This window comes from Tympanuchus pallidicinctus, unplaced genomic scaffold (genome assembly GCF_026119805.1).
Source record: "Tympanuchus pallidicinctus isolate F22 unplaced genomic scaffold, pur_lepc_1.0 scaffold30, whole genome shotgun sequence".
In the NCBI taxonomy this organism is placed as follows: domain Eukaryota; kingdom Metazoa; phylum Chordata; class Aves; order Galliformes; family Phasianidae; genus Tympanuchus; species Tympanuchus pallidicinctus.
Genome location: NW_026294748.1, coordinates 3,018,020 through 3,044,550, shown reverse-complemented (window position 1 = coordinate 3,044,550; position 26,531 = coordinate 3,018,020). Strand labels below are relative to the sequence as shown.

Here is a 26,531-nt window from a genome sequence, read left to right as displayed (position 1 = left end):
ATGACTTTCATCAATTGAAGGCTGCTGCGTCCCTGTAGGAGATCTCAGTGTTACTTACACAAGAGCTGGGTGCTTTGGAGAAGATTCACCTTGTTGTTAAAGGTCTATTTGTAGTTCAAGGTGATGCTGGTCCATTAGGCTCCCTGTATAGCCAGTGGAGAGGAGAAGGCACGTTCAATTTGGGAATGATGCTGGCTGCTTTAAGAAGTCATCTGTCTGCTGGAGGCGCTGCTCTTTCAGTTCTTTACTGAAGGTGACTGCAGAACTGATTCCTGATGTCAAAGCTTGTATTAGTAGTTTCAGCATAATGCATAATGTTGTCATTTGTTTAGTTGGGAAAAGGAAGCAAAGAATACCAGCAACAAAAAAGAGGTCTCATTGTTCTTTAAGAGCAAATTGGCACTAGTGAAGTATTAACGTTAATTAAACAACTAAGGGAACAGAACACCCCTGGTGTTTGCTCAGGTCTGGGTGACGATGCTTCCGACCTGGGTGTGTGGGGTGACTCTTCTCACTCTCCTCCATGGAGCAGCCTCCAAATTCCACTGGCAGCAGCCTGGAGCTGTGCTGTGGCTCTGCCTTCTCCTCCTGTACGGCGTCCCAGCGCTGTGCCTCCAGGATGAGCAGCAGAAAAGTTCATCGGTCGGAGAAGCTGTCCTTGCCAAGCCCCGTGCTATGAGCAGAGATCCCAGCAGGGAGATCAGGAGGCTGATGATGAGCTCCTTTCTGGGCCGGCTCCCTCTGTGTGTGTTCTTCTCCTGTTTCACATGGGCCCCAGGACTGGGGCTTGTCCTCAGAACACCACGCATACTACTAGAAGCTGCATTTTTGTATAAATTGGGAACAGAGCTGGTCACCAGAGATTGAAAATCTGGCAGGCAGAGCTGATTAGACATGCTCAGAAGAACTTGCAGTTTCACTGCCGCGTGCTTTGGGCTTGCAGTGAAAAACAAGGCTGAATGCTGAGTGCCAATATTTGTATATGTGATTCCATTGTTTTATCTGAGGATGAGATCAGATGGGGGAGAGAGCCCAGAACAAAACTGAAGTGCTCCTTTTTATTCTGCAGCATCATGAGGAATGTGAAACTGGGGTCACCCCCCACCCCACCCTGCAGGGATCTGTATGGCTCCTAACCCTGTGCTCCTCAATCTTTTTCCATTCCAGCAGCAACTACCACCCTTTCTAAAGGTCCCTGTGCTTCTCTGGCTCATTTAGGTGTGTAGAAAATGCAGAATTGTCCCAGTAGACGTCCTTACCTCCTTTGGAAATCCCCTGTCTTGACAACACAGCTATTGGTTGTTGATTGCTTGACAGCTGGTCTTGAATTGAACCTGTGAGGGTTATCATCTTCTGTCCTCAGTGAAGCTTAAGGATGCTGAAAGATGTCTGTCAGGTGCAGCTTTGGATGGGGCAGTCAGACCTAACCTGGGCATTGTGAGTCAAACGTGATGGAGCTCTGCTACTGAAGAGCTGAGGCCTGGGTTGTTTCTACTGGGAACTCAAGAAATTGCTTTTCTGGATTAAAATAGCAATTTCTGTTTGGTTGAGTAGATAAATCCTGAGCAAAGCCTGTTTTTCTCTAAAGCAAACTTGGGTCACGTAAGTGGACAGTTACTGGAACAGTTGGGAACTTGGTCTTTTTTGTCTGCAAACTGTTGGATTGTTTGAATCCCAGAGCCTGAAGGTCAAGGTTTCTTATGAAGATACTTTTCTTATTCTTTGCTTGTTGGATTCCTATTCTCATTGCGCTTCCCTTTAGTTTTCCTTTAGTACTCATTTATACCTTTTAATAGTATTGCACTGCCAGATAGTTATTTGTAAAATGCAGGTACTTGCCTTTATTTCTATGGAAGGCAGTGATGGCGGTGCTGTGGTTGGATGGGGCTTTGGAGAAGGCCAAGGGTGGGATCCCAGGACGGGGAGGAGATGGGAGTTTTGCATAGATGGTGGCTGAATTGATTGTTTCAATGCTGAAATTTAATTGTAGTATTAACCATGTGCCAGAGCACCAGGAGCCCTGTGAAGGTGTCTGTTTAGTTACTATTTCAGCAGAAGGAAGCAAATTGAATAATGACGTTATTTAAATGTTATGATCAGTGGGGATTGAACCCAGGACCCTGCTAGCTGCAGCTCTGTGTTCCTGTAGCTAAATTGCCCAAAATTCATCGCAGCAGTGAGACAGGGTCTGGTTCCCAAGGCTTTGCTGCTGACTTGGACCATCCCGGCGCGTTTTTCCTGTCTGTGCTGCAGGCAGAGGTTTTCTGGCTTTCCTGTTGATAGGAGCCAACAGAGGCCCCAAAGCTGTTGCAGACAGATGCATTACCACAAGGCCAGATGCTGCCTCTGCCCCAACCACTGAGCAAGACAAACAATTAGAGAAGCCATCTCTTTATCAAATTCATTTACAGCAGTTTCTCCCAGTGCTCTTTTCAGAGAGATGAGGGAAAGAATCCAGTGAATACCTACTGAAAGCTCTGTCCAAACTCATTTAAAAAGAAAAAAGAGAAATAAAATATCAGTGCATAAGTCTGTCTGCAGCTACAGAGGAGGGAAGCAGATGTAAGCAAGCCTGCCTGCATCTTCTGAAGTGCTGTGTGTTGCTGGAAGGCAGCCAGGGCTGGAAAAACGGCTGGAGGCAGCACCCCTTCTCTCTCCCTGACCTGCCAGCAGACGTTTTGACACTGGGGAGCTGTGGAGCACATACTGTGCTTTGCAACTGGACACTGTGCAGAGCTGTAAATCTCTGGTCACATATTCACTGTGAGACGTTTGTGTGTAAAGCCAGAGATCCTCAGACTCCTGCAGCTCGCCTGGGCTCCTGCACATTGCAGTGGGTGTGCTCTGCAGTTCGCTTTGCTGAAATGTGCTGAGCTCTGGAGGATGGTTTGTACTCCATGGGGTGGGGAGAAGGCATAGTGACACTGAACACGAGCATCTTGCCTCCTAACCAAAGCTGCCTTTCTGTTTCACGAATCTCTCTGCCTAGATCTTTTCTTCTTTAGCCTACATTCACCTCTCACGTTTTATTCTCAATGAGCAGCCTTTGCTTCTGCAATTTATTTATTGTTATTTTGCTGCCCAGCTCATGGGCAGTGTCCTCCTGCCCTACTGCCGTGGTGCTGGCAGATCCCCTGGCTGTGCACAACCACACTGAGGTGTGACTGCATCCCTGCAGGCCCGTGACTGAGGGCTCATTGGGAGGTGCTGCTGAGATTTGAAATTGCTGAGATGTGACTGTGTAGGATGCCAAGAGGGACGGCCAGAAGTGATCCTTTAAAAGTGCACTTTGATGGTGGAAGGGATTGGTGAAGTGAACCTTAAAAGCCTCAGTGTTGTTCCATTTCTCATTTTCTCATGTAAGGATTTCTTTTCCCTTTCTGAAGACTTCCAAAATCCACAACCTCACTGAAAGCCTATTGCTCCCCAAAGAACATCTTTCTGTAGGCGTTGTCCCAGCTCTATCTCCTATTACAGCTGCAGCTTCTTTCCTTTGAGGCAAAGCCAAAGCTGCCGCAATAAGTATCAGCGCTGGAGATCTGAGCTCTGTCTGATCCAGAGGATGGGGTTAAGGTTGTTGGGCAGTTCTTGTCCCATTTCCCACTCTGTCGTGTGGGTGAGAGGCGTCCCATCACCTGCTGCACCCTGAGCTCTTCCAGCTCCTGCCCAGGGGCCCATTGGTGAAGGCCTTTGGGGACCCAGCGTCACCCAAGGAGAAGGGAATCAGGAGCTTTTTGGCCACTGCATCACATTCAAAGAGAGAACGTTTGGTAACTTGGGCATTTTATGGCTGCAAAGCTACCTTTTAATGAAATGACAATTCCAAGTGCGATCCCTTGAATAAACTCAATGTTGTGGTTAATTGCAGTTTTCTTTCCAGTAGTGTTCAGATCCTCCAGACAGCATCCATACCATGTGCTGTGAGGGGACTGAAAGGCGCTTGGCAGCTCTGCTCTGCGCAGCCTCCATCATTTCTGTCATTGACCCAAATCTTACAGCAGTTCCCCGATGTGAGGTGTCTCCCATCCCATCCCATGGCTGCTGCTGGACTGCCATGTCCCGCCTGCCCAGCTCTGCCCCACTTCATTTGGTTGGAGGTTCATCACTGTGTGGTGTAGCTCCATCTTTAGCATGCTCTGTGAGTTGGAAATTTGGTCTCTAATTGCTGCCATCGTGCTGGAGAAGGGTCTGCAGTCCTGCCCTGTATTGCTGGCACGGCTTGGCTCACACAGGGCGCTCACACGGCTGGCTGGGGGGGAAATAGGGAAAATGGGCTCCTTGGTGTCAGACAGAGCCTTTTCCTTAGCGCTGTGCGTGCTCAGCAGCAGCAGAATGAGAAATACCTGTCTGGGAAGGAGACAGCCCTGCTGTTAGCCAAAAAAGAAACCCAAGGTGATTTTTTCTTTGAGCGCTCAGGGCTTGGGCTGAGACAGGAATGTAGAACGCAGGCTTGTACAGAATGGCTTAAACATCCCCCAAAATCTTGCTAGGAGGATGAAATTTTCTTTTCTTTTCCCTTTCTGGTCACGTTTTAGCACTGGAGTTACTCAGCGAATTAATAGGTATAGAAATGCAAAGCTCTTTTCTTATTACACGCCATCGATCTGATTGCAGTGTCATTAATTGAAAGACTCGGGAAATGTGATGGATGGTTCAGTTCAGGATTCCACATTCGTTTTGGCATAGCCCTGCAGGAGAAAAGCTGCATGAAGCTGATTGAAGGGCTCTTTTTGTCTGACATGAATTATTCTTTCATTGTCAAACCTTGTAACAGCATTCAGACATAGGGAGATTTACAACGTGAAATCCTAAATGGGGTCTATTCTTAAAATAAAATTAGAAAAAAAAAAGAGAGCTTTATCTCACAACGTTGAAAATAGCTACGTTAAAAAAAAAAAACCCACCACTATTTCTACAAATTAAATCTCTGCTGCAAAACCCAAGGGGCTGATGTTTCCCACTTAATTTTAAATTATTCCAATGGTAAGGCCCTAAATGAAAAAAAAAACAACTGCTTTAATCACGTAACTGTTGTCAACATTTTTATTGCATTCAGAGATATTTGTTTGTAGGGGAGGGCTTGTTTGTTTTTCCAACTGCTGTCATTTACCTCGCAGAGCGATTTGTCCTTAATGGGAAAATCCTGCTTGCCCTGGAAAATGAGGCGAGGTGTCTTTTTCTTTGGGGAAAACCCAAGAAGATGCTGTTTAGAAGCCTGGTTTTTGTGGCTGATCCTGGGCCGTTCTGTTGTTAAATCCCTGTTGGTCTTTGGTGGGTTTAAAAATTTGCGCTGTGCTCTGGGAATTGGCCGCAATATTCCGAAATGCATCAATTAAAACACAGCAGAGAGGTGCAGATCGGTTCTCTTTGCACACAGCGTCGCTTGGAAAGTTGATAGAGAGTTTGGAATGCAAAGCAGCCACTCAACTTGGAGCCTTGTTGGAGAACAGAATAGCAAAATAACATAGGAGACCCGAATCGATGGCGTGGCTTTGTGGTGGGTGCTGGTGGGATGACGATGTTACAGAGCAGACAGATCAGGTGAAGGAGAGCATTTGATTACATTACATCCCATTTGTGCTGTCTGTTCAACTGATTTCTTTCTGAAAGAAAGAGGCGTTGTGTCGGAATGTGGTGCGCTGGGTTGGAGGTCTGGGACAGGCGCTGGAGGAGCGCAGAGCTGTCCATAGCGGTGTGAGCACACAGCCACCCCGTGACCTTTCTTGGCCCGCTTTGCTATCTTTCACCCCCAGATAAGCATCGAGCGATGAGTTTGCATCCGAACTCCTGAGAAACGCTCCCTTCCACCTGCGCTGTGCATTCGCAGGCAGCGGAACAGAGATGAGTAATTCGCATTAAAGTGAGAAAGCGCCTTTTCAGCGCCGCAAAATAAAACGCCTCGATGGGAAACGTTCTCGCCACCCCCCCCCCACCCCTCCCCCTGCCTGTTCTGCATGTAATACCCCTGCACGTACATTTTAAGGTCCCATTGTTCAGCGAAGGGCGCGATTATTTGGTAGTTTTGGTGACTCTCACCCGGAGCTCAGCACCGCTCCGTGGGACGCGCCGTCTCCATAGCGCGCCGTCTCCATAGCGCCGCACATCCCAGCGGCGCGGTTGGGACGCGGAGCCGCATGGCAGGCAGCGCTGCGCCCGCAGAGCCTTCAGAGCCGTGTTCTGCAGGGACGCTGCGTTGTTTTCCTGCAGCGCTGCCTCTCCGCGAGCACCTGCTGTACGCATAGCAGTCTGCTAGGTGAGGGAGCTGGGCATTGATTTCCCGAAGGAGGTATTTCTGTTGTTTTAATCGGAAGATTTTTTAATTGTTATTATTATTATTTTAATTATTATTCTTTTTGTCGCTTCTAAAGCTAAATAAACTTGGCAGGTTCTCAGAGCCCAACACTGGGAAGAACGCTTTTCCTTTGGTGTCACTAATGAGCCTCCCAAGGAAGCTGGTAGGAGTAGGAAGCGAGCTCCCGGCAGAGGGTCAGGCAGTGCATCCCTGCAGCCCTGCCCGCACGCTGTACGTGGGGAGAAGCTCAGCACCAAACCATCCCTCTCACACTGCTTAATTCTCAGACTTCCCCGCACTTCGCCACGCGGGATATAATTTCTGCAAATTAAATTACGGGTTGGAGCCGTTGTCGCTCTTATCAAATCTGTGTAAATAACGTTGTCCACAGAATCCATTGCCACCTCTGAAATGCTGCCTGCTCACGGATAGCAGCCGCGCTCTGCTCGTCTCGTGCTGCACTCAGGGTGCTGCTGGATCGTGGAGCGTCTCTATTTTATCGCTTTGCTCTTTCATTCAGGTTTTTTTTTTTTTTTTCCTTTCTTTTTCTTATTTTTCCTAATTTTCTTTTTTTTAAGTCCATTTTACCTCTGACCGTTTTTAAGGGTAATATCCTCTTTTTTTTTTCTTTTTTTTTTTTTTTCTTTTTTTTTTTGAGGTTAAGAAGAAGGAGAGAGTCAAAGGTACCGTATCTTTCTTCTTAATTGTTTGGCTTACGTCTAAAACATCGGAGAAAACACCCTTTAAATGTTCTTAAAAGTAGCAGTCGCTTAATTAAAAAAGATAGTAACAGATTGAGTGCACCCTTTTTATGGACTTAACTTCAGGAAATCAGGCGTCCTCTCTGTCTCCTCCGGAATAATCAGTTTCTTATCTAATATATATGAAATGTCCAAATACATCTACTTCATTTGCATCTTTAACTCAAGAACAATTGATCAAAAAATGGAAGCACTCTGCCGCAGATCAGAGAATCTTTTCGTTTAAAGCCTTTAAGTCACCATTTATTTCCATCTAGTTAAGCTTAATTTCCTTTTACTGTGTTGTTCAAATGAAAATATACAATGCCATGTCTAATTGTGTTACTATTCACATTAATAAGCTGTAACTTTACATAACAATGAGCAAGAAGCATCGAAAAGGCAGAAACAGATGCAATTATTTGTTGCTAGCTAAGTTACTGTACGTGACCCAGGTGCTGTAGTACTATTTGCATGTGTTTCTCACCTTTGTTCACCCAGACACATGGGGATCTCAAGCTATTGCTGACTAATTGATAGTTGTAGTAACTGCTATAGGCTCCTTAGATTAGAAATGCATGCAGACGTGTGTCTTGATTCAAACATTAAGGAACACACACTCTCACTTACTTACATGGGCAGAAAGTCTTCATACTATTAGAGGTGTGTGATGGAGATAGCAGGACATAAAACAGAAGAGAGAGAGACACAGAGAGAGAGAGAGAGACAGAGACAGAGAGATGGCATGCAGCATATATACCCCTACAAATAGTTCTAAAATGCGTTTGCAAATGCAGAAGTCTTCAGAACCATCCAACAGTTCAGCACACCCTTTTTATCTCTTCTCTGCGGGACGTCTCCATCCAGATTACTCGAAAAAAGCGGAAAAGGTGAGAGCTCTGCCATCTTAGCTCTGAATTCATCTGATTTCCTTTTTTTTTTTTTTTTTTTTTTTTTTTTTTATCCCCCCTCTCCCTTGTATTCCTCATGCCATTGTCCATTCTTATGATGGCAGCCGCCCTTGCTCTTGAATGCAAGTGTCACAGCGGGAGCAAGAAGGGTTCAGGGCTGCATTGTCAAAGCCATGGTTGCCTATTGTTTCTTAGCCTTTCACCGCTCTGCTTTTCCGAGCCTCTTTCCCTATCAGTGGCCCCTGTCAAGGGGAGGAGTAGGGAGAAAATTGCAAGAGTTACTCGTCCTTTTTATTGCACACTGTTATGATAAACAGCCCAGCAATGCATCCCACAAAATTAGGAATTATAACGATGGGACGGGGAGGGGGGGGGGGGAATTCTTTGTAGGTTTGCGTTTTGTCGCTGCCCTTGTGCCAAAAGCTTGGTTTCTTAGGACAGACTTTTGTGTTGGTGCTTTGCCCAGCAAAAAATAGAGGCAGCTGCAAAGTGAACAGTGAGCTTTTTAGCCACAAGGTAAAAATTTCCTGTTGCTATTTGGATACCGATGCTTTTCAATTTTAAGGGTTGGGGGGGAAGCATGACTGAAAGCATTTCTCTGGCTGTCCATCCATTCATCCATCCATCTCTATTTTGTGTTTTAAAGCAATTGAAAATGATTTTTAAAAAGGCCAGAGAGACTTTTTTGCAGCGTGGTTTTGTTCTAAAAGATCTCAGTGCAGAAGGAGGTTTGTGTTTCAGCTGATTAAATCTTGTACTGGGAAATGGAGGGGAAATGACTGCCCTGCTCGTGCCAGGGAGTGCTGGTTTGTCAGGTCATCTGAAAGTAAAATCCGGTCACGATTTCGTCCTTTCAGGGGGGAGAAATGCAGGCAGGACGTTATGGCCATTTGGGTTTGTGTTTGATGGCCGTGCGGGCGCAGGCCGGCTGCTGCAGCCACCCAAACTTTGGGGAGGTGACAAAGTCATGGCCTCAGGAGTTTCTTGTTTTGCTCTGTTTGATGTGAAATTGTTTAGGGGGAAAAAAAAAAAAAAGATTTCTAAAAATACAGATTCCAAGAAGAGTACAACCTTATTTCCATATTCCAATGGTAAATCATCCCGTTATTTCACTGTCTGTATTTTATTGTCTGGGAAATCTAACAAAGTAGGAGAGAAGTGGATGCTATTTAGTTTATGCTGTTAGCTGATTTTATAAATATGAGCATCTTTTTGAACCTTAAATTTATGCTTATTCTCCTAACTAAAGTATGCTCAGCAGTGTTCAGGTTTCATTTTTAGGAGTTTCTTATTACATTCTTCGGGCCATTCAAATCTGTGTTTCTCAAGTCTAGCTATTTAAGTGCTAAACAATTTTACTATGCCTAATAATAACAGGCAGAATGCTTTCAGGGGCGTAAAAACAGCTCGAGTTGTAAAGGAGCGTGCCGAGAAATCCTCCTAAAGCTGCTGTGCAGTGCTGCTGTTCTGGTGGTGCTTCAGCACACCGAGCTGCCTGCGCCTCCCAAATGATGAACGACCGCCGCGGATTTACTTTGAAAGAGAAGGGAGAAGATATTTCACCTGAATTCACTCTTAACCCTCAGAACGCTGAGATAGAAGTGATCTGATGAAGAAATTCTCTTGGTCCATCTCGCAGACAACTTGCTTTGCCTTTCATCCCCGGTACTGATGTTTTCACATGCACACATTGTCCTGCATTGCCAAGTTCTAGGTCAAGTGTGTGTCAGTTTGGAATATCTTTAGAACTGAAACTTTTTGAAGAAATGATGAAAGAACTCTGGCCTTGTTTTAAATCAAGCTCTGAATGCGGCCGAGGCCACCCTGAGAGCACAATGTTTAATTTCCATTCGACATCTGCCTTATATTTACCGCTGCAGACCGATGTCGGCAGGCGAGGAGCACTTATCGCCGATAAAAGTTTGCTATCTCTTTTGTCAGAGGTTGGCGTTTCTGTTCTCTCAATCTGGACTGTCATTTTGCAAAAATCTTTTGTCACCGGAGCTGAATGGAAAACCTGGAGTGTGCAAGAGATTAAAGATACGGGGAAGAGGATTCAAATATGTAGAGCAATTCTGCTCGTTGACTCTTTGAGACAGATGGTGCCTAATCCTGATTTTCCTTACTCCAGCGTAAGGACCGAAGTGCCCCACTGCAAGCACCGCTGAATACTGATGCAGCGTCAGGATCAGGCCTGGCTCATTTCTTTCCTTTTTACAGAGCTTTGTGCATGCAAAGCTCTCCCTTTACACTTGTGATGATAGATGCCCACCGAGTGACTTCACGCTGGCGGCAGACACAGGGGTGCAGCGCCCGAACTTCAGTCGTTACTCCAACCTTACTCCTGTGGAAGCGAGGTCAGAGCCTGACCTTTCCTGTCTAGCAACAAATATTTGAATAAGTTGATGGGTTTTTTTCTTCAGCTAGGTCTGGGCAGGGAAACGTTATCCTCTCCGAAGAGCTGGGGTGGAATTTGGAGTGTCTGGACTTTCCACAGCATCAGAGAGAACTGTTGATGCTTGAGATATTGGATTGACTTGGGGGAAAAAGAAGTTTAGCCAGAGCAGAGGCAGCATTTGGCCCCAAAGAAGTGTTTTGCTACAAATAAAGAAGGTGGTTCAGAGGGACTGAGTGGAGAACTGATACAGCCATGGGATAAAGGCTGAGAGAACTGTTTTGGGTAGAGGAGGAGAAGGTTGGCTGTATTCTTCATTTTCTAAACAAATGTTATGTCCTTATTCATTTAGGTAACTCTGTTCATGTTGCTTTTAAAATTCAAAAAAAACCTGCAGCAACAAAGGGGTCTTTCTTGTCCCAGAGCCTGAAGTTGTGCAGAGTATCAGCTCCTGACCCAGACTCCTATTTTACTTTTCTGCGTGGGATTGCAGCAAAGCACAACCCTTACAGTCCTGCTCTACAGAAGAATACATTTTTTCTTTTCTTTTTCTTTAGGAACGCCTTGATGACTTCATTGGCAATTCCTCATGGACAAGAAGGAGAAAGGGTCATCTGAGTTCTCCTGAAGATGGGAGGCAGGGCCAGACAGGCCCCAACAACGTTCCTAAGGCACAGAATGTCACCTGCCGCCTCTTCTCCTCCTACAGCTCCACACCGAGGTTCAGGTAAGCATGGCTTTTCTCCCACTGGAACTTCTCTTAGCAGTCCTTAGAAGTGCTTGTTCTTCTCACCTGTATAAACGTGCTCAGTGAGGCTTTGCAGTGGATCAGAAGGCAGTTCTTGTATTTGGATGCATTCGTTCACACCCTGCCAATGGCCTTCATGGCATCACGTGGTCATGAATATGGCAGGTTTTAAAGTGCAAGAAGACCTAACCTTAATAAATCAGGTCAGGAAAATCTCAATCAAACTTTTACTAATTTCAAATCCATATGCTGTTACCACCGAGACATTCATAGGTAGCACAATACCACTTCCAGGCACTGATTATAGAACCCATTACTCTTGCCAACCTTTTGAGTTTTGCAAGTCATCAGGACACATTTTGTGTCCAGATAAACTTTGCTTATCATGGGTAGCATCTTCCTCAGGGAATGTCACTGGTTTCTGTATGGTTGGAGGTAGCATTAGGTATTATTCAATAGGAGTGAAGTGATTTCAGCTTAGTAGATAGAAAAATAGCTTGGTTAATACCTACTGAAAGAGGAAGCATCTAAAATAAGACATGGAAGAATATATGAACTTCCATTGGGAAAAGCCTGCTTGAAGGGACTCATTAAGCCATGGGAAGCTGGGCGAGAGGTGTGGAGTGAAAGACCAGCCAGACAATTATTCTGCTAATGGATAAGATTATGTTGGTTTTCAGTAAATCAGCACAGCTCTGTGGTTAACTGTGTCTGTTGAAACAGTTGTAAATACAGAGAGTGTAAGGGGAAAACTGATGAAAACTGCCACAATGTTCAACATCAGTTGGAAATCTGCTTCAGTTGCAAGATGTAAGGCAGATGGAAGTTCCTGTCCAAAACAATTAGGGACTCTGTCCTGCTTGGTCTGGTCTTCCCCGAGGTTGAGAGTTTTGTGCTGGTAAATTTCATTCTTCCTTATTCAAAACATGTGATGTGATTTAACAAAGACAGAGCTTTGACAGCCGTTACTCTGTAAGCACAACAGAAGACTTTCATGTGACAGTATTGGGCAAGAAGGAGAAAAGGATTTTTTTAACAGTCGTTGCTTTCTTTCTACTTCAGGGCAATGGCTCTATTTTCATATTGTGTCAGGACTGCCTCATATGTTCAGTTCAGTCTTAACTCAGATTTCAGAGCATCATTTTTGGTGCCACAAGTTGATTTTGGAAGGAAAATCATTTGTAGCATAACTTCAGTTTCATTTGTATGCTTGAAATGTAGTCAAGTGCTCGCTCCAGCATTTGTATGGAAGTCCCACTTCAAGTAAATAGCTTGTTCTGATCTCAACCAGTCAGTGTGGAAATGTGCCTGTGCTGAAAATCATGGACACTTACTTTGTTTCTTGACATCGACTTTGGCTATAATGGTATCTTGGTTTGGATATGTTTTAGGCTTAAAAATGGCAATACATGAGTTGTGTTTCTAACTGCCACTTGTTCCTTTGGTTTTGCAACATTTTTCATCCATTGTTTGAGGAGAGAATGAGGTCTAATGGAAGACACTTGTCACCTTGTAGGTCCTGGCCTGTTTTTTTCTGTTCCTACTGAGCGTGCAGTCATCTTTCTAAAGTTCAGAGGCCTGTTCAAGCTTTTCTCAAAGCAAAAACAAACTTGTGTACCATTAATAGTTTTCTGGTCCCTCACAGGTTTTCATTGCCTTGTCCAGCTTCATCCTGCATGACTTGGCCAAAGGAGAGGGAACAAGATTATGAGACTACATACTGTTCTGTGTGGGGAGACGATACCCTCAGTTGAGAGAGCAGTGGAAGCAGATGTAATCTGGCTCCAAGTGTCTAAGGAATGTGCCTACATTAAGTTTAAATTCTGAGAGCACAGTTAAGTCACTTGGAAGTCATGTTCTTTCTACATAATTTACTTCAGGCTTTGTTTCTGGTTATATCTTCCTCCATTCTACCAGTGATACCTACCTTGATATCCATCTCTGGTTCACAGTCCTGCCTGCGCATCGGAAACCCTTCCACTCTTTGCCCAGTTGTTATCTTCTAGACATACAAGTCCCACCTCAAAGCTCACTTCTTCAGCATGGAACACAAAAAATGATTTTTTTTCTTGCCTACAAGGCTGTAGGTAGATTAGCTGAACAGTGGCCACGTGTCTGCATAAACTGCTGTGGTGTGGTTCTTCTTCCCTCATTTAACTTTCTTGTTTCATTTGATTTGTTGAGAAATAAGCTGATTAACTGCTTGGGTTAGAACTTTGTGTCAAGTGATTTCATTTGTCTTTGTTGTACATGCTGAATTCTGCATAAATAATAGGTGAATGGTGAAAAATAATAATTCAGATACAAGCTGCAGCTCAGAAAAATGCTCAGTTGGCATTAAGATTCAGCGACGCCCAGTGAGCGATGGAAATCAAATGGTGGTGATGATTACCAGCAGAGGATTGTGTCTTGCTGAAAACAATGGGGTGGACAAGAAACTGAATTGAGTCTTGAGTAACGTGGCTTGATCACAAAGCTGTGTTGAGCAGGAGGTTGGACTGGAGACCTCCTGAGGTCTCATCCACCTAAACTATCCTATGAGTAGTAATTAGTCCAGTCTATAGTTTTGTAGTTATCACGTTGTGAGCGTTCAGCAGTTACATGTGCGCAGACAGGTAGAACATCACATAGCATATATCTGCCCTTTGTGCAAGTGAATGAGCTGGGTGCTTTCAGTCATTGAGACAACATACTTGCTTTGAGGACGCAGGTCTCCGGCTTGGAAGCCTCCTTCCAGAAGGTGATAGTGAAATCTAAACCTTGGTAAATGATCGTTTGGGCCATCTGCCTCTTACTTGTTTAAAGAGCTGCGTTCATAGAATGGAGCAGGCAAGGGGCTCGGTGACAAACCTTCATTGTTCTGAGGTTTAAAATAAACTTGTTGCGGCTGAAGATGACAGTGTTAGTTTCCCAGAATGCATGTTGTCATTTCAGTGCAGTACGCTTTGTCAACCAAGCTGTGATTAATTGCAGCAGGGCTGCTTACAATTTGAAACAGACATCAAATGCTAATTTCTCCCTTAATGTATGGATCATATGGGGGCTGGCTGTGCACCCAATTAGTCCGTAATGCTGCAGATAGTTCTGCACTGGTGTGCTGTGCTGATGAGGATGGTCTGGTTGAAGTTGCTGAAATCACATACGAGTCGAGCTCTGTAAACATGTGTTTGTGTAACCCACTGGTATGTGTCTGATGTATGTCCCGATTTACTGGCAACTTAATAAGTGCTGCTGACCTGTGTCCTGCCCTTTCACGCTCTTAAGCAGGCGCACAGAAATACTAGTCTGGCTGGCCTGTTGATCAGCCAGCCTCCCCAGGGACCAGATTTTCTGCCTCATGAACTGGATCTGGCCCCTGAACTCACCAGCTGGCTACTCCGCTCAGTGGGTATCGCTAATGTAAGGAGACCAAACTGCAGACAGGCTAGTTCACATACTCAGAGCAGGACCAGCCTGGCTGGTGCAGGGGGTAATTATGCCACGTTAAAGTGGCTTTTGAGGACCTGAGCTGATCTCTCTCCCTGGAGCGGTGCTGAGATATATAGGCATAGCAGTTCTTTTGGAGTTAGCTCAGATATGTGACGCAGTGCTGCTAATGGAGACTTGCCCCAAATCCCCCATTTCTAGATCAAGCTATAATTACCTGTGCGTTCTGGCCGACGTTGTAGTCACCACAATTAGTGAAAGGTGAACTGTGATGCCCCACGCCAGAGTCTGCTGTGTGCAGTGTGTTGGTCAGTGTGTACTGAGCATCCCTTGAGTGCCCAAATCTCACAGCAATGGGGTCTGTCTTGGCTGTTGGTCTTGCACCCCACAGACCACACTGTACAGAATGGTTGGGTTACTTTTGGAGATCCCAAGTACAGTCCCAGCTATGACAGATTAGCGAGCTCCAAAGTCTCAAGATGCACATTTGTAGATAAAAAGCTTATGAGCTGTTAACATTATTCCATTCCTGTGCCATTACAGGCTGACGTAAGAAGAAAAGTGACTTCACATGTGTTCACTATTAATATGGGCATCGACTATGATGCTAACTTTTTTATGACAAGAAAATAGGAACAGTAAACCTGATTCTTATCTCTCACTGCTTTGTTCCCCACTGTAATATCATTCCCATTCAGTGGGATTCTCTATTACAGAGTATAAATCAAGATTATCAGTCTGATTGGAAAGGAATATATGATGCCCCATTCCCCCACCCAAGTTCTGAGAATATGTTAGGGAACTGGAAAATAAGATGAGAATCAAAAAGCAGAGATAACTGAGCAAACTGGTGTTTGCCTAAGGCAGTGGGTTTCACATTTGTGCTCTTCCAACAAGCAGGAGTTTTAGAAATACATTCTTCATTGTGCTATTACAAAGTCCTTCACCTAAAGGGCAGCCTCCAGATTTTGCTCTTCGGTTTAGATGGCTATGCTTGCCACAAGAACTGTTGAACAAAACATAAGATGCTCAGGCTATGTATTTACTACAAGTTGTGAGTGTGTTCTTGAAGTCCTCTGGATGGGTTTCAGAGCAGCCCGGAGCTTAATATGTTTGTTGGGAAACGATTTTGGCTTTATTAAAAGATTGACTGACACTGGCAAGAAGAGCAAGCCTGTTGTAAGCAAAGGCAAATTTGTGTCGAGGTCTCTGTAAGGTGCCAGTAATGGAGCCATGATGCTTTGAAAGGATTGCATAGTTTGTGGCAAAGCATCGGTACCTTTAAATTATGAGTTGGGCTGAACCCTCACTCAGGATAGCAGAGAAGATGTTGGGGGAAAACAGCTCCACTTTCGTGTGCTGAGAGGGTTGTTCTGGATAAAATAACAGCTGGAGAGATTTAGTAACTTGTACACCAGTCAAATCTTGGTCAAATGCAGTTTGCTCAGTAAGAGGCAATCTTCACTTGGGGAAAAAGAAATTCCCTCCAAAGAGTCTTAAATGAGAGGGGTTTATCTTCTGGAGGCTGATCCAACAGCCAGCAAGCTGTAGGAGTCTTTCAGGGAACTCCAGTGGAATTTGGATCAAGCTCTTCCTAATGTGTGGATTATCCCATATCTACTTATTTACAGTGGGGTTTTCACCCTCTAAACAAGAAGCTGCTGGCTGGAATCAGCCACCAAATGGCACGGCAGATAGACAAAAGTGAGCTCACTGTGATAATCTCATTATTTTAAAACCCACTGCACTCATTGGAATAGTACTCAGTAAATTGATACTGCATTTTGCATCACTCTTAGTCAGTAAGCCTATTTCAGCTGTGCCAGGAAAGTCATTATCAGGTCAACAGCATTCATTAACCACTGAGTTTTCCTAGAGAGTGGAACCACGTTTTGGTTTAGGCTTCAAGTCTGGTCACAGGGAGAAATACAGGAGTTCCTCAGCGTGTTCCCCAAGTTGGCCTGGTCCAGGCAGAGGGTGGTTAATTCACTTAGCACTCTGCTGAAGTTATGAAGGGCTTTCTTATTATTTTATTTAGTTGACAGAATAATCTCAGTGGAGATAATCCTCTGAGCTTAGGGATGGGGCTGATTTGAGCTAAAGCCCTTGAGCACCACAAATATCCCTCCTTTCCTTTCTCACTTTCTTCTAATGCTCTCCTGGTCCCTTTCGCTCAGTAGCTTCCATATCCTTCAGGATGACAAACTGGCCTTACTGCTTTATTTCCCTTCTTCAGTATCACTGAGGAGGATTAGAGCAGCCTGTTTAAAAGTCAGAGATGGAGAAGGAACCCAAAAGCAGAATTTGCTCTTCATCAACTTGCATATCTCTTCTTTTTCTCTGATAAGCAGGAGACTTTCACTATAACCGTAACAGAAGATACGTATTCACCATAATATTTATAATATAACTTATATTCTCATTATATTCCACATTAAAAAATGAAGATTTTGAGAAAAGGCCTTAACTAATCAATAATTATGCTATTTTGCAGACATTTGATAGCCTTAAATAGGATAAAATGAGCTGGTTCTTCCTTTTCCATGATGTCAGCCTCAGTCCAGGACCTTTGCTCTTGTTCCCAAGGCTGGAGTTGCAGCACTCAGGCTCTGGGCATGGTAGCACTGGCTTTTCTCTGGGACTGCAGGAAAATCTCTGAAAGCAACATTTTGAGAAAAGGATTTAGGAACCTACTTTGTTCTTAAAGACAAATATATGCTTTAGCTCAGAAGGTGATTTTAATTACTGGCAGTTAATTCCCGTTACTTTCCAAGCTCATCAGAGCTCAGTAAATGAGCATCCAGTCATGCTTGGTGCCTTCCACATTTGCAGTAGCAGCGATAATAAACCCCAGGTATTTATGGAGCAGGTCACAGGGACACTGGTGATGATTTTGGAGGCCATGCTCATCACCTGCACTGCGTTTTGTTCAGGCAGAAATAAAAGCATAAAGCCTTTGCTGTCGCCAGGTCTGCTCTGTTGCATGTGGTACCAGTGCTCCTTGACTTCCCTTTGTTTGCTGCTACAGTAGCAAGTTAATTGTTCCCCCTGTATGACCTGATGTCAAGAAGGAACCAGCTTGGGCTCAGAAATGGCACTGCTCTTTTAGTGCAGAATTGTCTGAGTTGCTCAATCCTCACTCATTTCAGTGTTTTTTTAATATCGTTTGGAGCTCCTGATCAACTTTTCTCCACCCACAGTTTACAGGGCTGTCAGTGAGCTGGAATTTGCACTGTCCTCAGCTGCCCAATGAGTGTATGCTCAAAGTCCTCATGGACACTGGTGGACACCGGCCCAGCAAACTCCTCCTGGACCCATTGACCACAGCAGAGCATCCCAGAAGGTCACTGAGAATTTGTTCCAACAATATCAGTGGAGATTTTAAGAAGAGAAGTTCACAAAAATTCCTCTGCACAAAGCCTGGGAGAGGAGGAGGACCCCCATTCTGCTGGCACTGCTTGAGCTCTGTTTTGGTGGTCAGGTATTTCCCACTGCAGAAGTGGAAGGGGCTGAGAACAGAACTGGAATAATATTTTCCTTTGCTCTGAGGGCAGAGGCAGAGGGGTTATTCACTCTGATATGCATCCAAGTTGTGTCTGTTTGCACATATTAACTGGCTATGGTTGTTATTTTAGGTCGGTGCTGTCTTCAGATATAAAATGGTAATTTATATATAGATGGAAGGCATAACAGTGTCTGTGGGAATGAGCAGATCCTGGTTCCTGCCGAGTGATAGCAGCCTCGCCATTTGTAGCCCTGACTCTGCCACATGAAGTGCTCTTACCAGCACTCTTGCGTGTCTCACCCTTATTATACACTGTATTAGTGCTGGTGGAATTGGGCCCACAACATTATGTCACAAAATAGAAAACACACGACCCTGCACCAGCTGTAATAGCGTAATAGGATAAGTGCAAGGGAGAAACAGCAGGATATAATAGGTACTCGGCTGCTTCAGAGATGGGGCACGTGTATTTACCTAGATAGAAGAAAACTGGAAAACTAGGGCAGCCTAAGAATGGAGCGACAGTGTAAGTGCTCCAGGAGGTGGTTGTTGGTGAATTGAAAATGCAGCAATCTGGGCTGTTATATAATAAATAATAACAATAATATCCATGCTTGGTCCTGTTCATCCTTCACCCAGCTGCTTTGCAGAGCTACAAGTAGCACTGGGGCCTCTTTGGTATTGGTTTTCCTAATTCCTTCCCTTCTCCTGCTGTATAAAAGCCTCTGTGTGGTGTTCTGTGCTTTGTTATGTCTGCAGTGTGGAGAGGCATTCATGTGCTTTCCTCAACCTGCACGTCCTGGATTGCAGCTGTTCCTGGAATGGAGGGCTGTGTGTGAACGACCAAGGCCAGCAACGCTCTGTGATATTTGAGAGGATGGGGAAATAGGAATCAAATGGGGGAAATCCCAGCGCTTCCTGCCCCTTCCTCATGGCAGCAGAGCTCCATCACCACCCGCCCTCTCGCACAGAGGCTTTCACTGCAGGTTGCAGAGATCTGTGTCTCAGTGCCCTGATGGCAGCAGGGCTGTGCATTGGGCTGGGAGCTGCTTGCAGCCCAGGCCTGACCTTCTGGCTCAGTAACCTCACACGTGTTTTTCTGCTCCATTTTTTTTAATGTGTACTCCTCTTTACTCATGGTTTTGTTGCTTATCTAAGTTACCGCAGTTCCTTGTATTTGCTGACTTGGATTCTGAGCCTCCTATTAAGTGATGAGTCATTTTTACTTGCATAAAAATTTGCATTTTCCTCCACAGCAGCACTTAGGAGCAGGTTAGATGAACCACTCAGATGGCTGTGAGAGAGAAACCAGAGAAAGTGGAGATGTGTGCTGTGATGCCATTTTGTTGCTCTTTGATTCAGATTACTTCTATTCAGTTACTTTCTTAGATGTGGATTGCAGAGGAGTGCTGCCTCCCTTTGCATCGCCTCCCATTCCTGTATTTCTTGATCTGAGTTGGGCAGAATTCATTTCATGTGTGTTGGATTGTGGTTTTCCCTAAGGGCTGTGCCATTCAACCTCCTACACTCACACTGTGCTGCAGCCCAGGAGGTTTCTGGAACTGATAGGAGACTCAAGTAGTTCTCCTTGTGTTGTAATACAACTACTTGTCTCCCAGAATTTATAAAGGAAATGAACAATAAAATTCACATTATAGTTCCAGGAACAGCTGAACGTGGCCAGAAAGATTCACGCTGCAGTCTTTGCTAATAGAAGCAGTTTTGTTAAAAAAACAGAAACTGAAGCTTTTAAACGTTGTATTCTTTGCAGTTTTCTCATCTGGGTCGAGTGTTCTTAGAAGGAAAATCTAGTTTAAAAAGCCCCAAAACGTGAAACTTAATAAACTTTAGAAATGATTCCACAGCTTTGTGAGATTCAATAAGGGAAAATCAATGTTAATTTTTTTCAATATACAGAAGTGCAATCGTTGTGCTGAGTAATAGGCAGTCAGAGAAGGTACTGGGGAGGGAGCTGAGCTTTGCTTCCCAGAGGTGTCCTCTCCACTTGGAATCAAAGCAAAGAGGGGATGTTGGTGTTTGTGTCAGCTCTCAGGACAGCGATGCCTCCTGCCCATCCAGCACGAGAGATGGAAGCAAGTGAGCCATTCTGTGTCATGATGGTGCACAGTCACCTGCGTGCCCAGCCTGCCTTGGAAAAGAAGGATCTTTGAAATATCAGCTAACCTCAACTGATGTACTTTCTTGAGTTGCAGATAACTTTGAGTAAATGATGGTTAATAACTGGGTTAAGCCATGTAATAATTCTTCTCACGTAAATGTAGGCTCTGCATGGCCTATATTGCTTTCATATCAGGGAGTGTCCTATTTTTGACTGCTTTGTTCTCACAGCATCCCCAAAGTGGAATGAAGTTCCTGTTTGACAAATGGGAAACTGAGGCACAGAGGGGCCGGGTGACGTGGCTCAAAGTCAGACGAAGTGCAGTGGTGCTCAGGGATGTCACAGAGTCACAGAATGGTTTGGGTTGGAAGGGACCTTACAGCCCACCCAGTTCCAACCCTGTGCTGTAGGCAGGGACACTTCCAAGCAGACCAGCTTGCCCAGGGCCCCATCCAGGCTGATATCCACCTTCTGAGTGACGAATTTCCTCCTAACACCTATCCAAATCTCCCCTCTTCAGTTTAAAACTGCCTCCCCTTGTCCTATCACTTGCTGCCCATGTAAAAAGTTGCGCTCCCAACCGAAATGGGGACCTGCCCAAGTTTTAGGCTCAGACCTTCCTCATGGCACGGTGGTTTCTGCTTGTAACATCTGCCCTGTGGGGCTGCTTGTTGCTGGACAGTTTAGGTGAGCGCGCATTTCTTTGTGTGTTCCGCTCATACAAATGCACAGACGGCGTCTGGAAGCTGGGATGCACTTTAACGGTGAGGAGGTGGTTGGGAAGTGGGGTTTGTTATTAAACAGCCTCTTTGCGTGGGTGATGTCTATGTGTTTTTAAAACCCCAGTGCCTCCCCTCTCTCCTCCCATTTCAGCGCTCTAAAAAAAGACGGATAACAAACCCCTATTCAAACCTGCCCTGTGCACGCATGGAGCCAGCAGAGACATTTTGCTGCAGCTGTGGGAACCTCGGGCCGTGTCACATGATGGGCTTCAATCACATCTCGGTCTGCGCTGTGCAGAGCACGCAGCACGTTTTAACTGCATTTGCACTGATTTGCTTCAAACAGAAGAGGCTGAGTTATTTAGCATTATTGATTCCTCTTGACTTATTGGGTGCATTAGTTGCCGTTGACCCTGGCATCTTGCTGGAACAGACTGGCGCGTCATGTGATACCGTCTGGCTTTGTCCTTGCTCCCAGTCAATTCCTGTTTTACTCAGCAGATGTCTTTTGTTCCTGACAAAGATTGCTCATCCGATTGTTTGGGGTTAGTTGGGTGTGCCCCGTCCTGCCCTGGCTCCCTGCTGCCTGCCCCAGTGCTCCCAGCACCGCTGGCTTTGCCTTTCCTCCCCTGCACCCCAGGGGTCTGTCTGGGTTTGGTCTGATAGCAGCTTCTTTCTCCTGCGAAAGTGTCCCTTCCAACCCCTGCAATTCTGTGATATGGTGAAAATAGGGCTTGGTTTTGGGAGGTCTTGGGAAGCAGGTGGGCTTTGCCTTGAGTAAAGCAGCATCATTCCCTCCTTGGTTTTCATTTGTATCAGCAGAGAATCAGCCCATAATGTATGAAGAGTTTACATCTGGGGCATAGAGGTGTGCTGCATTGCTAGGTAAGGGGAAGCAGCTAAGGATTATGACAGAAATTTGCATGGCAGCCTATGGGATTCAGGTTCCCAATCCACCTCACCTATGCCAGTCTCCCCTAGATTGTGCATTCTTGCTCTTCTAACAGTATGCATCACTGTAAACCAGCATGGAAAACCTTCTGTGTCAATCTGATTGCAACTCTTTAGATGTCTTTAGTGGGTGTGTCACCATAGTGAATATTTTGGGATGTTTTAATAGCAGGGATTGGGCTGCTTTGGTGTCCTGGCATGTGTGGGCTGGGGAAATGGGAGCAGGTCAGGTCAGGTGGGGGCAGGCAGTGCAGGAGAGGCTGAAGGCATCTCTGTTGTGTGCTGGTGGCTTTTCATAGAGAGCTCAGGGGTTGTGCTGGTGCAGCACGGTTTCTTTAGCTCTGATTGTGTATTGCAAGAGTTTGGCTACTTGTGGGGTTGGTGGGGTCCCCACTTGAGGTGATAATGGCACGGTTTCTGCTCGGTGCCTTCCATGTGCTGGATTGCTGCTCCCTCCAGAAAATGAAGAGTGAGATCACTGTCTGATCTCTGCCCCTGTAGGCAGCCTCTAATTCCCAGCATTGCGCTGCTTCCCTGCAACTTTATGTGCAACCTCAGTGAGGTCCATGAAAGCTGCTGGGAGCCTCACTACTTTTCCATTATTATTCCTTTTATTTTCCCATTATTAATTTGTCTCAGGAACTAAATGTTTCAAGTTTTATTTAATTTAGCCTGGCTTGATGTAAGACCATTCCTGCTTGAACCACAATAAATTACAGTGTTATCACCTTACCCCACTGACTGCAGCTTTGTCCCCACGGCTTGGAGAGCTTTGGAAAAGAGGGCTTTTTTTCCTTCTGCTTTTCTGCCAGTGGGGATTGGGGGGGGGGGGGAGAGGGGGAAGGGCAAAATCAAATGTATTTAATAATAATAATAATAATAGTAATAATAATAATAATAATAATAAAACCTGTGAAAGGAGAACTGGTTGTGGTAGCAAACTCCCCTTTCGGTCAGCCCTGTATGCGATCCCCCTCTTCTGGCAGCCCGTGGAATTGGCTGCGGTGGAAGCATTGCAGACCAGCACAGACAATGGGGTTTTGGTAAATGTGATTGCAGTGGTATCGTTTTCATTATCCCGGCGAAAGACCTTTTTGGAATGGCGCAGCACGGCGTAATTCCCCCGTGCATCACATTCACCCCTGCATAACCCGTTTGCTGCAGTTAATTTGCGATCCGCGCGCAGCCGGATGCAGCTCAGCTATATTTGGTGTCCTCTATTTTTAGCCTGTTTTGCAGGGCTGACAATGGAGGAGGTTGGTTGTCCTTCTGTCTGGCACCTGGCATCGCCGTTGGTGCCTGCGAGAAGACGAGGTGTGAAACGCTGCCGTTCTGATTCGGTGCTGCCTTTCCGTTCTGTTTGTCTGGATACAAATCCCGGTGGGTAGCAGGCAGCTGAGAGCCCTGCTTCCCACAGCATCCTCAGGAAGGGTTGTGGATGAGCAGACAAGAAAAAAAATATATTCACATCAGGTGCCCAATGCTTCTGGCATGGATGGTGTCGTTAGCCAAGAGCAAATGTGGTGGTGAGAAAATGAAAAGGGAGATTAGGATCGAAACTTTGGGGCTGGGGGAATTGTGGTATTTTTCTGGGTGTAGGTACTGAGATTTTCTTTGGCTCAAAGCAGAGGCAGAGGCAAGCAGCCAACTTTATATCCATATCGGAGCTTCATCTTCCAGAAACTGAATCTAATCATAAAGGTCATTGAGCTAAAGACATGTTCCTGACTAATTGTCTAATATCTGCTATCTTGCTCCGTCCTATTCCTCTTTCTTTTGCAGCAGTAATCACATTGGAGTTCATAACCTCTACCCAGACGTTTTAAAGGAGGCAGGAAAATATTCTGGGGAAGGTATTGAATTACAAACTGGATTTAAATTGAACGAGAACTGAAGGCAAAGACAGAGCTCATAGTGCCCCCCACCTTAAGGCAGTAGCATTCCCGTATTGCTCTCCCTCCTTTCCACGTCGAGTGATGAGATGAAGTCCTCTCCTTCCTCCTCCTGGGCTCCATTTACTGTAATTCCTGGCTGCACATGGCAGAAGGGCTTGAACGTGGGTGCAGAAGCCACTGTTGTATGCAGAATCAGCTGGAGAACCTTCTTGGAGCCCAGAGTTCCCTGGAATAGGAACGTTTCCCCTATTTCTCAGGGTCTTACCTGAGCCTGAAACGGAGCCCTGTCATGGAAGAAGGTTTCTTTTGGCTTCTTCTGTCTCCTGTCCTGCAGGGATGTGCCAGACAGAAGTTAGTTTCACAGCTGTCAATGGGGGAAGATTTGTGTTTCTCCTACTGGAGTGGGAGCGGACTCCTATGGGATGTCAAAGGTAAAGCATCCAGAATGTGGCAAGGCAACGCTGTGCTGTGTGACCGAGGAAGGAATCCTCTTGGTTTTGGGTAGGAGGAGGTGATGGTGGACTGTGGGTTGATAAACGGTTCGGGTTCAGGGTGAGTTGGCTTTGTTGCTGTGTGCTTTCAGTCACCTTACCTCTCCACTTCTCCTTTCCTCTTCCCTCCTGCAGTGTCTTGCAATATAAATGTTGAAGTTAGAGCGGCATAATGGGGCCTCCACACCAAATGGAGCCTCTGGGAAATGCCACGACACCAGCAGCATTCGGGTGACCCTGAATGTTGGCCACAAGCTCTTAAATCAGGTGCCCTCCTCCTACCCTGGGGGGTGCAGTGCAGGAAGGGGCGGGAGCTGGGGACTGCAGGAGATGTCTGATGGAAGCCCTGGGCTGTGCCATAATGGATCCATCTTCCCTTCTGCTAGAAAGTTTCCGAAGAGTAATAAATTCACTCCAGGTCTGTGCTGAATGCAAAATTGATCAGACTGCAGGAGCCACAGGGAATCAATGCAGTGTGTGTCTGTGTGCTGGCGCGTGCGCGTCGGCATTGCAGTCTGGGTGTGCACTGCATTTACATTTGCTGCCTTGCTCTGCCTCCTCCTGCACCAGCCTGCAGATGCCACAGAAAATCGATTTTTTATTATTATTATTTGAAATATCATGAAATAATTTTATGAAATAAAATATGAAATAAAAAAGGTGAACCGTGGCAGTAGGCAATTCTGAGCCATCTGTCTTGACTGGAGGGAGGGCACACAGGATGGCTAGTTAAAATTATTCATTAAAAAGAGCCACATAAATAAGTTTCAGCCGCAGATGAATCCTTCTGTGAGAGAGCAACTTGCTCTTGTTTTTTCCCCCCAAAGCCATCGGGAAGCCCAGGTCCTCTCTCCTTTGCAGAGCAGTACAAAGAGCTGCACGGGGGGCTCCTTCCCTGCACCCCCACCCTGCTGAGGTGCTGAATCAGTGCTGAGAAGGCACCACAGCTTCCCCCCCACGTGGCTTCCTAGAAACACAAGGACGGAATCAGATACATCTTTTAAAATTAACCAATCCAATCATCTACTGCAGCAAAGCAGGAGCTGCTGAGTCACAACCCGGTGCTTTCTCAGTGCTGGAAGAGCTGGAAGTCCATTCCTGTAGCTTAGAGGGGACGGGTGGGCATTCAGAAATGTGGGCAGAGCTGAGGTGGTGCCTTATGTGATTTGGTGGCTGCTTTTCTTTTTTTTTTGCTGCTGTTTATGCGTTTTGCTGTAACCCACAGGCAGGTTTTCAGCTGCTGCCATGGCAAAGGGCGTTTCAGGATGATTCCATCTATGTAAGCTGCTCTGTAGCCAAAAGAGGTGGCATTGTGCTCCTTCGTTTCATGAATATTCACCGTGCTCCAAAGAAATCACAAAGTTCATGGCAGAGATTCCACTTGCAGCAGTACTATCTGCTATCTGCAGGGCAAGCTGCATCTTCCTTTTATTATTTCCATATTGTATCACGCTGAAGAGCCTCTGTTTTCAGATCGTGCCAGAGATTACAAAGCCCCACAACCCTCTTCTGTCCCCGAAGAATCAATCAACCTAAACTAATACTTTAATGACTCCTTTCCCTCCCAAGGAAACAAATTCAGGCACACACACGCATACACACACGAACAAAACAACAAAAAAAATTGTTTTAAAGGAGCAAAGGGGCTGAGGAGGACCTCGTCTGGTCAATGGAAGAAAGAGACGGATGTCTGGTGCCATGGCAATGGAACGGGGATTACTTTGCACTGGAAAATAGGTTCCTTTTTTTTTTTTTTTTTTTTTTATTCCAGTGTTTTTTTTCTCAGGCAGCGAAGAGTTGTCACTGAGTCTGAGAGGCCCATTTAGAGGAAAATGAGCCTCTGAGCAGAATTGAATGCTCGCTTTCACCGGCTGCTGCTTGAACAGTCTGCTTTGCTTTTCGGGCAAGCCAGGATGCAAACACACATATTTGTTGAGAGCACTTGCACAATCCCAGTGTGTGTGCACATGTGGGTGTGTGTAGCTGTGTAAAACAAGAGGAGCTGGGCACAGGCTTGGGCTGCTTGGATGTACATTGCTTCAAAAGCAGCAAAGATTTGCTTGTAAAAAATGCGGCCAGGTATGCAGTGCATGGCTGTGAAAGTCCAGCCTTTCTCTGCCAGGATTGTTGTGCCTGTTTCAGAGATTCCATGACATTTTATCACCATTAGATGTTTAGAGGGTTTAATTGAGCCGTTTTCTGACAAAATCTCTTCTTGGTGGCTGATGGAGAATTTCTGTTGTGGCTCTGCTGCTCCCACTGCTCCCAGTTCTAAATGGTTTTTTGGAAACGGGTTACTAAGTTTCAAATGGAGGAAGATATTTTGTTCATGACGG

The 26,531-nt window shown here is 45.5% G+C and overlaps 1 long non-coding RNA gene across 13 annotated transcripts in view; it reads left to right on the top strand.

Moving 5' to 3' along the window:
• LOC128087645 (uncharacterized) overlaps window positions 1-26,531 on the top strand; it is a 109,322-nt gene that overhangs the window by 24,427 nt on the left and 58,364 nt on the right. For all 13 annotated transcript variants that reach the window (XR_008209915.1, XR_008209918.1, XR_008209924.1 and 10 more), the window contains one exon: window positions 10,896-11,065. This is a non-coding gene — a long non-coding RNA (uncharacterized LOC128087645). The remainder of the gene's footprint in view (window positions 1-10,895; window positions 11,066-26,531) is intronic.